This window comes from Puma concolor, chromosome B1 (genome assembly GCF_028749965.1).
Source record: "Puma concolor isolate L17-30 chromosome B1, mPumCon1.1.hap2, whole genome shotgun sequence".
In the NCBI taxonomy this organism is placed as follows: domain Eukaryota; kingdom Metazoa; phylum Chordata; class Mammalia; order Carnivora; family Felidae; genus Puma; species Puma concolor.
The window spans coordinates 128,640,363-128,653,459 of NC_141670.1; the positions used below are offsets into that span (position 1 = coordinate 128,640,363).

At 36.6% G+C, this 13,097-nt stretch overlaps 1 long non-coding RNA gene across 2 annotated transcripts in view; it reads left to right on the plus strand.

The window, feature by feature from the left end:
- LOC147581876 (uncharacterized) overlaps positions 1-13,097 on the plus strand; it is a 191,961-nt gene that overhangs the window by 162,951 nt on the left and 15,913 nt on the right. The window contains exon 6 of one of the 2 annotated variants that reach the window (XR_015250345.1): positions 11,392-11,432. The exons of the other annotated variant lie outside the window; for it this stretch is intronic. This is a non-coding gene — a long non-coding RNA (uncharacterized LOC147581876). Of the gene's footprint in view, positions 1-11,391; positions 11,433-13,097 lie in introns of those variants that run through there. 2 annotated transcript variants of the gene reach the window in all.

Genomic DNA, 13,097 nt, shown 5'->3' on the forward strand with positions numbered 1-13,097 from the left:
TCACACAAAATCTAGGAATTCAAGAGGACAAACTCACATATCCCTATCAGACTTTATTTTCCTTGATGCCAGGAACAACTTGAATCATTCTATAATGGTGATGGGCACGTGGAAAATGCCTCTGTTGTATAGCTGGAGATGATGCTGAAATATTATTTCTTAGATTTGTAAGCAGAAATTATGATTAGACATCTGTGGCACCAGGCTGCATGATTGTGTATAAAGAACAATTCACCAATGTTGTATGACTTCAGGTAATGAGCCAAGGAACCATCGAGGCACATAGCATAGAACTGTAAGTTGAGCTTTGACTAGAACTGTGTTTCTCAGTGTGGTCTCCAGGCCAACATTGTGAGGAACTTACTAGAAATGCAAGTATCCCAGATACGCTGAATTTATAACTCTGAGAATAGGGTCTCTATTTCTGTGATTTAACAAGCCCCCTTTGTAATTCTGTTGCAAGTCAGAGTTTGAGAGCCCCTGGACCAGAGGATGGTTAGCTTGAATCAAATGAGTGATCTTAGGTATGTAGCTTCACTCTCGGCTCTCAGTTTTCTCCTTTAGAATTAAGAATTATTCCATACTTGATCTGGTGGGAAGAGCATCCTTTGTCTTACTCTGCTTAGAACAAGGTACAAACATAGGCCCCGGCTAGTTTTGCTCAGTTTGTTGGTTGTAACATATGTCCTTGATCTTATCATTTGCCTGAGAAGAATGGGAGCATGTCTCCATGTAGTGCACATTCCCTAGGAGGCAAAATGCAAGATGGATAGGGGTGCAGTTTCTCTGGGAAGCAGCCTGGTGTCGAACCACCAGCTCTATCTCTTACTGGGTGATGTTCATGAAGTTTTCACCTTCTCATTTTCCTCAACTGTGAAATTAAAATCATGCTGTAATCCTCCCTAACTCAGAGAGGTAGAATGGGATGATGTCATATGAGAATGAGGCTGTACAGGTTAGGTGCTTACAGGAAGACCTAGCACTGGTTGGTGCCAAATAGATGTTAGCAAATGCTGGGTTGAGTGCAGGCCGGGCTCTGCTATAAGGTCTAGAGTTGGGACAGACACCATCTCCCCACTGAAGGAGCTAGTAAGAAGAACCAGACACGCAAACTTATAATCCCCAAAGGTATTACACTCTATAGTGGCACCTGGGAAAAACGAGGACATCATAATGGGACAAGGGGTCTTGAAAGGACAGCTCAAGTACGTTGAGAAGATTCATCACCATGACGGATGGACAGTCAACTGGGTGATCTTGATATAATTGTAATGAAAACACCAATAACTAATACCAGTTGACAGTATTTACCAGGCCCTGTTCATGATCTCAGTCAGTCTTTGCAGAAGCATATGAGACAGGTATTTGCATTATCATCATTTTACAAACTAAGAAACTGGGACTTAATGAAGCAAGGAAACCTGACTACAAAGGTGGGGGTTCTGACTCTGAGATCCAGATTTCTCAGGATTTACTTATTATTTAAATAAAACTCATGTAAAATGTTTTCAACTCTTCTAACAATTTAATTCTTTATGTTTCACAAGTTTTAAATAAGAGATAACAATTCTAAAGCAATGCAATGATTTGCCCTAGGACATGCCCCCTGGGTTCCTCCACTTGCAATAGAAAGAGGGCTGCAATTGAAGACTCTGGCTTTTCTTTGATCTCCCTTCCATCACTGCTTCACTGAACTAACCAAACTGTATAACAAAAGAAAAGAAAAATCAGAAGGTGATACAGAAAGAGCACTGTTTTGAACGAAGCACTTTATAAAGGGGGGCGGGAAAACTTCAGAACTGGCACAGAGTGACATCTAAGGTTGTGTGGAGGTGCTGAGCTGCCCAAATCCCAGCAAGCCAGAGAACGCCCTCCTCTGAGAGTTGGTATTCTTCATCCCTTTTTAAAATATGTTTTAAAATTTTTAATGTTTATTTTTGAGAGAGAAAGAGAAAGAGAGAGTGAGACAGAGCATGCGTGGGGAGGGGCGCGCACACACACACACACACACACACACACACACACACAGAATCCCAAGCAGGCTCCAGGCTCTGAGCTGTCAGCACAGAGCCCTACGCAGGACTCCAACTCACAAACTATGAGATCATGACCTGAGCCAAAGTCAGATGCTTAACCGACTGAGCCACCCAGGCACTCATCTTCACCCCTTTTCTTATACGACTTTAACTCAGTTATTCAAAACTTTTCCTTGCTAATTCTGCTGCAGTTCAGACAGCTTCTCAATTTGATTCAGAGTCCCAGTTTATTGAGAAAAGTGTAGAGAATCAATTATTCATCACTGTATAATAAAGAATCAATTTAGGGGCGCCTGAGTGGCTCAGTCGGGTAAGCATCCAACTTTGGCTCAGGACATGATCTCACGGTTCGTGGGTTCGAGCCTCGCGTCAGGCTGTGTGCTGACAGCTCAGAGCCTGGAGCCTGCTTCCGATTCTGTGTCTCCCTCTCTCCCTGCCCCTCCCCCACTCACACTCTGTCGGTCTCTCTCTCTCTCTCTCTCAAAAATAAATAAACATGAAATTTTTTAAAAGTCAATTTACTACACCAATAGTTTTAGCTAAATAATTCAATATGTACAGGAAATATACTTTTAAAAGATAAAATTAGAAAAAATAGATCATCTTGTCAGAAAGGAAAAAAAAAAGCTTTATTTGACATATCTTTTAGATGAAACGATCTTTTACCAGACTTTCATTAAAGCCTTTAGTGGAGAACATACAAGGCAAAAGAATCAGTCAAGGTTTATAGTTCCTAGTGATGTATTGAAATGTATTAGAAAGTAGATGCCACCCTTTACAAGGGAAGACTAATGCTGATTGGCTTCCCTGTTGTGCCCCCAGCTGAGAAATAGATAAACACTTTGTATATTTTCCCTTGGTTTTGAGACTGATACAATACATAGGTCAGTAAAGTCAACAACATTTAAATTGTTAAAAGATTTTTTTCTGAGTCTTCTGGGAATGGTAAAACAGGATACAGTCTTTTATTCCCATTTCCCTTCATGAAATGTACTCTCTTCTTTTTGGAACACACGATAGTTGCTGTGCATACAGATAGGTCCTAACAATGCTTCTCTGACATTTAAGCATTTCACCTTCTTTGCAGTACAGCCTGTTTGTCCTTTTAAACTTGGCCACTGGGCCAAATGCAAAGGAACCACTGTGTGACTTTTTGCTTATCTTCTGTACCCAAGCCTGCAAAGTTAGTGCTTGAGTGTGTCAGGTATCACCTGGGGACTTAAGGACGAGGCTTTTTACAGTTAACCCAATCCCATGACCTGTACCACACTGCCTTTGATTTGAAGGCAGTTTAGTTAACTACCAAGACTGCCTACTACATTAATCGGAATCAGGTTCATTTGAGATGTGGGCACACAATAATTCCTGGTTTTCTGCATAATGGCTTTGGGCATACTCAATTACATGCTGGAGTGTCTGCCAGTGGGAAACAGCAATGTTTTTCTTCTTGTAGGTGCTGCTCCATTCACAGGGTTGTTTTTTTTTTTTTTATTTCTAACTTTTTATTGGAAATAATTTCAAAATTTTAGAAAAGTTGTAAGAAGCAGTATAGATCAAATAACATCCTGATATTCATTACCTAGATTCACTTATTATCTCTCTCTTACTTCATTTGATTTATCATTGGCTCAAATTCTCTCTCTCTCTCTCTCTCTCTCTCTCTCTTCATGCATATATTTTGAATCACATCAGGGTAAGCTACATATATCATGGTCCTTTACCCCTTAATACTTCTGTGAATATTTCTCAGTAGGATATTCTCTTGTATAGCTACAGTTCAGTTAACAATTTTAGTAAATTAAGATTGATAGAATACCTTTGTTAACTCTATTATCCTTATAATTTCAATTTTAGGAGCTGGATCCAATACCTTTTCCCACTCTAGGTAAGGGTCCACTCTGGAGTGTGGTATTGTATTTAGTTGTCATGTCTTTGTAGTCTTTTTAAATTTTTTTTTTTCAACGTTTATTTATTTTTGCGACAGAGAGAGACAGAGCATGAACGGGGGAGGGGCAGAGAGAGAGGGAGACACAGAATCGGAAACAGGCTCCAGGCTCTGAGCCATCAGCCCAGAGCCTGACGCGGGGCTCGAACTCACGGACCGCGAGATCGTGTGTAGTCTTTTTAAATGTAGAACATTTCCATAATCTTTCTTTGTCTTTTGTGCCACTGACAGTTTTGAAGACTACAGTCTCCCATCCGTTTTTATTTCAGAACGTTTGTTCCTCATTTAGCATATATCTGATACCAACTGATGCTTATATTCTCATTATGTATTTTTGTTTGGAATATTACATAGGTGATATTATGGCTTTCTCAGGATATCTCATCCAAACTCACACAATGTCTATGTACTTCTCATTGACGGTGTTTAGATCACCCAATCAATATACTGTTTGATTTCTCCATGTATAAATATCACTTTTCTTTTGTAACTAATAATCAATCTATGGAAAGGCATTTTAAGAGCAGGCAAATGTGCTCTTCACCAAAACTTTTCCCCAGATGTATTCTCCATTAGCGATTCATGTCTGATCCAGTGTTTACTCTGATGATTGCAAATGCTGACTTTCCAACTCTTGTACTTTTTCCTCATTTGCCAGTTGGCACTTAACATTTTAATATAATCTACAGTACTCCCTTTTCTCCTATTTATTTATCTACTTCTTATTGATATGAACTCATGAACTCCAATTTTTTTGGAATTGTTCATTATGCTAGTTAGTATACTTAATTATTTTGTGCTCAAGTTGTCCTTGATGTGAGTAGTAGAATACCTTCAAGCTTTCTCCTGAGTCTTGTAACATGCTTTATTTATTTATTTATTTATTTATTTATTTAGAACAGCCTCACTGCTGGTCTAATAAGATATTCTAGGCTTATCTTGCATACCTCCTATCCCATTTCTGGACCCAGCCATTTCTCCAAGGAGTCCTGATTCCTTTTAGTGGGAAACAGTATTAGACACCAAGATCTGGATACTACGTATACGAAGAGGGCCATTTTAAAGACTCATAAGGTGGATGATATCTTAAGGTTTCACTTAATTGAGCTATGGTATCATTAAATCATTTCAACTTGATTATTCTAAATGTTCAGAAAAGACTTAAAGCTTAGATTTTAAAATACTGAAGTGGAAATAAATGTATAGCTAATTTACAATGCTTTTTGATTATTTTGTTTAACACTTTATAAAGCAGTGTAAGAGAAAGAGTTCAGCAGTAACACCCCAGATTTGATTGATTGTAATGTTATAGCCAGGGGAGCTCAGTTTTCAGGTGGTATTGCACAATTATCAATTTGTTTGTGGTAGTGTCCATTCACGTCTAGCACACAGAAAACATGACCATCTTCAGAAGGAAAGGTATCCACAAGAGCGTGCCCTGCATGGCTCACAGGAGTGGCATATCAACAGCACAGGACTCTTATAGCCCGTCCTACAGTGTTGAAAATGCACACAGGCAAACAGGATTCTTTCAGGGTTATTTCACCAACTCCTTGGTCTGATTTGACTTTCAAATACACACTGCCTTTTTTTTCTGGCCAAAGGTCTTAATTTGATTCTCAAAAAAAGTCTTCTTCAGTAGTAGATTTCCTTCTCCAGAGAGACATTTCAGTAGCTTCCTAGAAGAATTTGGCTTATTTTCAGTTTGAATGTTTTATTAAAGAGAATGATAAATAAAGGGGCTTTCTACCTCAGGTAATAAACCAGAATTCTCATATCTGCATTATGACAATGTCTTGCCTTGTATTAATACTGCTGATCATTTAAGTAAATTTATACTAATTTACATTACAACAAAATTATAAATGCTGCCTTGGGTAAACCAAGACTGGTTTAAATATGAAGTGTTATGTTATAAATACTATAACATGGATAGAGTACAAAGAGCAAGAAACAATTTGCTGTGCAACATAATACAAAATTAATGATTTAAACTACAACACCTCAAATATGAATACATACAAAACCACAATTGATATACACACCCATAATGTCTCAGAAAACAAAATTATTTAGCCTTTTACCATGTGGAAAATTTTCCTTCAATAAATAATTGAGCTCTCCAATGGGCTGTAAGTCACTGGAAAAAAAAAATCAGGACACATAATATGCTATATCATGAAAGGAGTCTAGAAAATGAGGTGATGTGTGCTTGAGCTTCTTAATCCTATTGGGATTGATTTGGGGAACCATCTCACAATAGCCTAAGAAATCAAGGATTATCTCAACTAAAACTGTAAAGTTGTATTAAATATTAATGAGAAATACGTATCTGAGAAATAACTCAGAATTGTGTAAGTTTTACAAGAAACATGATTTAAATATCAAAGATCTTGAGTCTCAAAATCTCAATAAATCCCCTGTAATGACTTTGATGTATTTAAAAAATAAATTGATATTAGAAGCTTTTAGGATTCTTGTTTACTGAATTTTTTTTAATCACTACTCATTTAGCATTTTAAAATAAAATTTTTGCCATAGGAGTAGGTTTTTTTTTTGTTTGTTTTTTTGTTTTGGTTATTGTTCAATAACAATTTAAGTTTTACTTCAGTGATGATCTTTTCCCCTACACACATTATGACTGATAAGACATATGAGACAGCTATCACAGATTATGGCATTTTCCAAAGATGGCTATAAAATGTCATCCATTCAACTGCTATTTCACTATCAAGAAGTGGTATCTATTTCTCCATCTTCTTAAATCCAGGCAGTCTTCATGGCTTCTTTGGCCACTAGAACATGGTAAAATGATGCAGTTACAGTTCCTGTTGGAGCCCTTAACTGGCCTGGCAGTTCTTGCTTTCTGCACCTTAGAAACCATCCATCATGTAAGAAGTGTAACTATCCTGAGACACCATGCTGTGGAAACCCATATCTCATGGAGCAGCCCTGAAGGATGAGAACTGATGGAGAGAGAGAGAGAGACAGAGAGACAGAGAGAGAGAGAGAGAGAGAGAGAGAGAAGAAAGAAGGAAGGAAAAAAAGAAAGAGTTTCTGCAAGGTACCAAAAATATAAATAAAGAAGTTATCCTGAAAGAGATCCTCCAGCCCCAGCCACAACAATAGCCATAGCTGAAGCCATGTGAATCACAGATAAACTACCTTGCCTTTTCCAGATTTCTTTTTTTTTTTTAATTTGAGCCTAAATCAAGAGTCAGACACTCAACCGACTGAGCCACCCAGGTGCCCCCCAAATTTCTGAACTACGAAATTGTGAGAAAAACATAAACATTATTTTAAATGACTAAGTTTTCAGTTAACTTCTTAAGTAATAATAGATAAACAAAACATAGATACTGAACAAATTTAAACTTAATAAGGAGCCTCAAAACTGTAAAGTTTGTTTTGCCTTTTCCCTGATGTCATGGTGCAAGGCAATGTGCTGGGTGCTGGTGATAAAAATTGAAAAGATAAATGTTACCTGGCCTTTGCTATCCAGTAAGAGATACACATAAACAATTATCTACAATAAATGTGACAAATGTAATAATAAAGTGATATGAGAATATAGAAGGAATAATTAATTATTCTCCCATCAGAAATCAAGCATTATGATGGCAGGGAATTTTTATCTGCTTGGTTCAGATGAAATACAAAGGTATCTGGTACGTAATAGATATTCAAAAATATATGTTGAATAAATAAATGGCTGAACTAAAGAAGGAGGCGATGGGCATGTGAATGGTAAGGTTTAGAAATGACCCCTGAAACAATGGAGAAAAAAGATAATATTTTAGCCATATCTTGAAGAACACCTAGAATTTTGTTAGGAGGAGTAGCAGAAGACCGTAGATAGAATAAGGGCTGGTAACTAGAATAGTCTACCATATACCATCATATGCCACCACGTAGCTGGCAACTTAAGCTGGGGGAGTAGTGAGAATGGTCTCGTATTCATAAGTCAGGCCTTAATTTGAAAAATCTTGGCATCTCACCCAAAATTACCTTAAGAGATTAGTCTAATCTTAAGAAATATTGGGGTGAGATTAATTCCCAGACTGAGGTAATCCTCTAACACATCCAGAATCCGATATGTCTCTCAGACCCAAGAGTAGTAGATCCAGAATTGGTTCTTTGAAGCAACTGGCCACATTTCATTGAAATTTAAGGTCCTTGGACTTGTTTTATGATCAGCATAGTCGTTAGGCTGGGAATAAGTAGAAACTTCACCCTGCTTATCAACTTCCATTGAGATACAAGGTAGTGTAATACTTACATTTCATTTTGTATTTGAGAAGGTCAGGAAGACCATTAGTCTTAATGACTAGAAATTCTTAGTCTGCATTAATTGGCTATAATTTGTAGAAGTTGGAACTCTTCTATCTGTCCTCATGCATTAATTCACTGATTTACTTAACTCATATTTGCCATGCAATATCTGAAAACATGGCAAAGTATTGTCAGTTCTTTAGGTAAATGTTTCAATCTGTATTAAAATAATAATAATAATAATAATAATAATAATAATAATAATATAGCAAATTAAGTTATTCAACCCATTAAAGATCTCTTGATCTTTTAATGGATCTTAGACAAGCTTATCCTTCATTACGTTCTTGAGAACATACTACATGCCATATTTAAGTGCTTTGGAAGAGCAAGTACTGAGGAAGTGGAAGAAAAAAAGTGAAAAACATAGATTCTGTCTACAGCCAATTTAAAGGAAAATAGTAGACTCAGTTTAAGCCCAAATAAATACATGTAATCACAAATGAAATAAATAAATACATTTTAATGACTTACAAGCGACTTACAATGACTTACAAATGACTATCTTGGTTTAATAACTTAACCAAGATAGCGTTGACTTTTAGCTATTTCTGTGTTACTCATAGAATTGTCTTAGGAGGGAAGAGTGACTTCTGAGATTGTGATGACCGTTTACCTGGAAATAGTGAATTGACTATCTACTTCTGCCACTTGATAGGAAGTGGGTAAGGCCCAAAAGGGACACACCAGTCCAGAAGCAAAGATATTTCCAAATAAAACCCAAGGACAAGGTTGGCCAATTAATACCAAATGTTAAGAGGAAACTAATAAACATTTAATAAGATATTTATTGCAAATTTTTGTTCAAGCTTCACTGTTGAAAGAGTATGCTTCTCCTATTAAAAAAAATCTGGCAAGCTGTCTTTGCTATCAATTGTCTCTTTCTGACAGTAGTCATATTCTCTCCTCTACTTTACCTAAAAGCACTGAAGACCCAGGTACATCGAATTGTAGTTTTCTTATGGGCCAAGATTTAGTAAAAATTGATGGTACTTAAGCCCTAATAATGAAACATTCTTAAGTATTGTTGCTAAAATGTCCTTCAAGCAAGACGTGGAAGGCAATACACACATGATGTCAGATCATAGCAGATAATCACTAACATTAAATTTTATATCACTCCTATGAATGGCTATTATAGTCAGCAGGTGACTTTGTTCAATTCTTAAACGGGTCTAGACTATAGAACCAACTGCCTTATGAAAGTGATAGCTGTTTAGGGTGGTTACTCATTCATTGATTTTTGGTATGAGTCCCACTACTGTTAAGCAACAGGTGTTGGTTCATAATCTCTGCACAAGAGTAAACATTCTAATTTGGTTTTATCACAGTCAGTGGGTTCTGTGGTTGGGTAAAACTTTATAATATTCATCATACTAACTGGAAGGCATTGGAGCATTTCTGAATATATTTTTTCCAATCAGAATAGCTAACATTTCTTGGGTACATATTATTTGCCACGACAGTAGGCATTTATAAATGGTATCTGATTTAATCTTTATAGCAACCTGTAAACATTATTGTTCTCTCTGTTTTGTAGAAGAGAAACTGAGGCAGAGTCATACAACTATTAACTAGATGAGCAGAATTTCAAAGTCAGGTTTGACTCCAGAGTACCTGTTCTTTTAACCACTGTGGTGACATCAACCAATGGACAAACATCAGTGTGGTGTTTGTTGTGACATGAGAGCTACATATGATATTATGCTTCTGGTTGGATATTGGATTTTTGTGATACAATTAATACAAGTTGAATGGATAGGGGGAAAAATGAGAGTTCCTAGTTGTAATTTGAAATCTTACAACTACAAACAAGCTAACCTTGATAGACCTGCAAGCACATGTTGGGTTCACCTATTCTAATCACATTTACAATTGTTGCAAATAATGGAATGCCAAAAACCCACCTAATATTAATACTAATATTAATACTAGTACTAAATGCTAGTACTAAATAACTAGTACTAAATGCTAGTACTAAATAACTAATGAAGTTAGTTTTTTTCCTGTCCAGGCAAGAGTATAAAAAATATGAATCAGAATTTTGCCTTTCAATGAACAGTATTAGTATGAAGAAGAACATGTTCCAAAAAAGAAAAAACAGCAGCACAATTCGAATATCTGAAAAAGATTATCTGGTAAATGGGAAATTTAAAGGGAAATAATATAAAGGTCAACTGTAAAGACATTTAGGAAGCTGGTTATAAAATTAAAAGCATTATAAACATGAATTAAATATTTCCCAACACCAGCTACATAAGTATAAATGCATGTATGATATGATTTATTATAAAAGCTTACACAGTATGACACCAATAAAACCATTCTATATCAAAAGGGACAAACCCTAGTACTTCCCCCATATGGCATGTGTTACAGGCAGTTTCATGCACCTGTTGTGGGTGTGTTTTGCAGCGCTTAAAAAAAATAATAACGTATTGAAAAGCCAGTATGGATACAAATTATCTAGAACTTAAAATCTCTTTGCATACATATGTCTGGTATAAATCAAGATAACGTAAACCAAAACCAGAATGCTAAACAAAAGGCAGAAAAGGGTATAACTTTTGAAAGAATTGGAGGAGCAGTTCTATTAGTATCATATAGAAATTTATGATTTTATGTATGCAAATATGAGACATTAACAGATGATGAAAAATTTTGATAATACTCGATAGTTCCATTTGCCCTTCATGGGAAACACAAATGCTTGGATTTAGATTAAAATGTGTAACAATAAGCCTTTGCAATACATTCAGGGAATTAACATCTTTTTATATGTAAAAAACTAATATATCAAAACGTCATTAAACTAAGCACACTGCCAACAATGACCAGTACTACTCCACAATAAATTCTACCGTCATTTCTGACATGACCTAGACCAGAAATTCAACTTCTCAAATGTTCGTTTTAGTCATAAGAAGGTGGAATAAAATTGCTTATTTCTCACTGGAGATGTTAAAGAGAATTTATTACCATTTTTCTAAAATGTTATGAATGTCCTGTTTTTAACAGAATTTGAAGACTGATTAATTTATAAATATAAATAATAAAAATTTACTATTTTTTCTCTAGGTTCAGATTTGAAGAGTCTCTTTGAAAGTGGGAGAGGACAGGGGCGCCTGGGTGGTGCAGTCGGTTAAGCATCCGACTTCAGCCAGGTCACGATCTCGCGGTCTGTGAGTTCGAGCCCCGTGTCGGGCTCTGGGCTGATGGCTCAGAGCCTGGAGTCTGTTTCCGATTCTGTGTCTCCCTCTCTCTCTGCCCCTCCCCCGTTCATGCTCTGTCTCTCTCTGTCCCAAAAATAAATAAAAAACAAAACAAAACAAAAAAAAACCCAAAACGTTGAAAGTGGGAGAGGACAGATCTTACACAGACTTTTCAGCTATGGGAGAATTATTTGAAACGCTAACCCTCCTCCCCAAAATAAAACTCTTGTCATTTTTTCTCCCACTCTCTTGCTCTTTGGGGACTGTTTCTCTTTTAATTTATTGCTCTGTGTTCTAAAAAGTGGAGAGAGATTACAAACACGTTTAAAAAATGTATTAAATATAACTTATGGTAAATTAGTAATACCTCTTGAAGAACCCTGCTAAGATCTCTCCCATGGTGCTTCCTTTGGGGGAAGATAACTCAATTCTGGTGATTTAAAGGTTCTGTCTAGTTCTTTTAAACATTCCTTTGATGTTGTATTGCTCTGCTTGTAATAGACTGTTATTGCCCTATATTGAGTTTACAGAGTGAAGGTAAATCTTTGGTGATGTGATTGTACCACCCCAAACTCAATATTGTTCACAGGGCCTTTATAACTCTCAGCTACGCTGCGGCAGAACAGCACACATTTTCATTTTTACCTTTTTAGACTTATTCTTTGTTCTGAAGCTGAAACTATGAATGCTCACATACACTCCACGGTGCTTGCTCTGTGAAGTGGTAACTCATAAGCAGAAAGAAACCTTGTCAGGTGTTTTTTTTTTTCTTTTTCTGAAATTGTCCATTTTATTGTTGATCTTTTTCATTACGTTCCATTAGGTACTCTACTATGTTATTGAAAAACACCACTACCGGGAACAGCTCAGTTAGAATATCTATCAAAGTTTCTAGTTTGAAATGTTTTCTAAGGATATAGAACGGCCCTATGAAAGGAGATTCCCCTGAGGAGCCCTAGTGTACCTTGAAATGGATGAACATGATTTCCCCTGGTGGCAGATGTCACACATAAGACTTACATGATCAGAGGTATTAACGTAGACAATTCAATATTAACATTTGCCTGTTTGAATGAAAGTAGAAACTTTCTTTATATAGTGGCTTGTGTTACTTTTTGCTTCTTTTGTGACGTTTCTTGCAAAAAAGAGAGCTACTATATTTCACTGGTACAGCATTCAGCTTTGTTTAAAACTGCTTGGAGAGCAAGACAACACTAAGGCTACTTTTTAGGCACGCATTTCACTTATTGACATGTGCCCTGTTAGTATCCTTTTTCCTGTCATGTTAAAGGGTATGATCACACAGTTTTTTTTTTTTTATATGAAGTTTATTGTCAGATTGGTTTTCATACAACACCCAGTGCTCATCCCAACAGGTGCCCTCCTCAATGCACATCACCCAGTTTCCCCTCCCTCCCACCCCCCCATCAACCCTCAGTTTATTCTCACTTTTTAAGATAATCATTAAGACAGCATGGTATTGGCACAAAAACAGACACATAGACCAAGGGAATAGAATGGAGAACCCAGAACTGGACCCACAAAAGTATGGCCAACTAATCTTTGACAAAG